Here is a 2,170-nt window from a genome sequence, read left to right on the forward strand (position 1 = left end):
CCCGACCCCAGCTCCCGTGCGGCCGCTCCGGGCCGCACCAGGGCGCCCACCGCCCGTCGCCAGCAGTCTTCTCCCGCGCCGCCTTCCCTCCTCCCGCCGTCGGGGTCGTTGTTGGGCAAAGCCTGTGAGGCGCGGCGTCGGCGGATCTCCTCGGCGGCGGTTTGGTCTGCGGCGGCGGCGCCCGTCCCGGCCTCTATGACGGCAGTGCTGCAGGGTGGCGGCGGCCAGCGCGGATCGGCGTACTTGCAGCAGCGAGCGCGCCTGGGCTAGCCCCGCGGCATGAGGAAGTCTTCGGCAGCGGCTCGGGCATGGCGGCGGCGGCCTACTCCTCCAATGGAGTTGGTGGGCCGACTGGTTGTGGCGGCACTCTCCTTCCATCAGTGCTTGCGGCCATGACCAGGATGGGGTCGCTAGCCTCGGCCAGATCTGGTCGTGGCTGGTGGCTATACGTGTTCGTGATGCCCGGTAGCTGGCTTTCGGCCCCATGGTCACCGGGTTGCGGAGGGCGTGCTGGCGGGTGTGGCATGTCGGCAACTGGGCGGATCTTGACAGGTCCTTCGGATCTCACCGGGGTTCAACCCTTGTCTGAGTCCTTCATCACCGTGGGCAACTCCGGGGCAAACCCTAAATCTCGTTGGGATCGAGCGATGGCGGTGCTTTTGTGTCATAGTCCCTCTTGAGGGCGTCATTTCTGTAGTTTGCTCAGGTTGAAGGGACCAGCGACGCCGGCGGTGCACAGCCTGGTGGCGCAACTGCCGATGAAAATCGAGTCGACTTCGGTCGTGGCAGACGATGGCGGCGTCTCAGATGTCGTTTACTTGTCGAGGCATCATCGTTGCAGTCTGCGTCATCATACTCGGGATGCTCCGGGGAAACCCTAGATCTGGGTCTCCTGGATCGGACGATGACGGCGCCTTTGGTGTCGTTCTCCCTCCTGAAGACATTCTTTTGGAGAAAGTGCTAGCTGGAGGGGACTAGAGGAGGAGCGGTGTCACATCTACCGCAAGGTCGAAGGCGGATCCCGGGGGCATGGCGCTGCGGAGTTTCGACGACGGGCGCGTATGGATGGATACGTGCAGGATGGTGGCACTGTCCACAGCAGGCCTGGCAAGGTCGGTGCGTTAGTACCTGCTCTGGAGATGGATAGGTGGAAGACGGCGGCGGCGGCTTTTGAGAGTGTACTGGACCGGTGTGTGACATAGTCCCAATATGTGGCTGGGCTATGGCATCCGGCTTTAGATGTTAGGCATTGGTACGATGTCTGTCTGGTATTCGGTTCTGACATTCGGCACCCCTTCATCAAGAGGATGGAAGTAGCGATAGTTGTTACCAAGATGATGGCTTCAGGCTTACTGATGTATTATGTTATAAGGTTTTTGTGAATAATTAATAATATGACTGGATGCATCGCACAGATGCTGAGGCCGGGAGTATATCCTCCTTTTTAAAAAAATGTCACAGCCTGCCGCTTGTGGGAGTAGCGGCAGGGCCCACCATTCCGTTATAGGTGAGTCGCCGCCGTTGCCGGTGGCGATGGGTATGGCCACCTCTGTTGTGGCGGCAGGTGTCACGTATTGGCTGCTGGACTTGTTGCCACGGCATACATGGTCTTTTCTGTCACTAGGAATGGTAGGCTGCCTTTTCTGTCAATACTAGAGCGTAGGTTGTCTTGTCGGACAAAAATTATGTGCCGGCAGTCAAGCTGTTGGTGTCCAGGGCGGACAAAATCACTGTTATGACCTAAAAGGCTAACAAAATCCCGATTTGACCTCGTTTCAAAAAAAATCCGTTTTTGACCTTTTTGGGTGACGCCAACATCCCTGGCGTCTGGGTTGCGAAGCAGACGCCAGGGGCCCTGGCGTCTGGGTTGCGAAGCAGACGCCAGGGGCCCTGGCGTCTGGCCCCTGGCCCGCACTGCCCGCCTGCCCGTTGACCTCTCTCATCCCGTTGGTAAGTGGATAACCCCACGGGCCCAGCCCACTCATCCCCAACCTCTCTCCCTGGCGGCCGAAGAACAGAGAGTTTCTCTCTCTCGCCCCTCTTCTCCCTCACACCAACCCCCCCCCCCTTGATCTACTCCATCCTCCACCCAAATTTGTGGATCTGACCCCCCAAGCATCCTTGAGGTATTCTCCCCTATTCCCTCCAATTTGTTTTGGTTTTCCCCTCT

The sequence above is a fragment of the Triticum aestivum genome, chromosome 3B, assembly GCF_018294505.1.
Source record: "Triticum aestivum cultivar Chinese Spring chromosome 3B, IWGSC CS RefSeq v2.1, whole genome shotgun sequence".
NCBI classification, from domain to species: Eukaryota; Viridiplantae; Streptophyta; class Magnoliopsida; order Poales; family Poaceae; genus Triticum; species Triticum aestivum.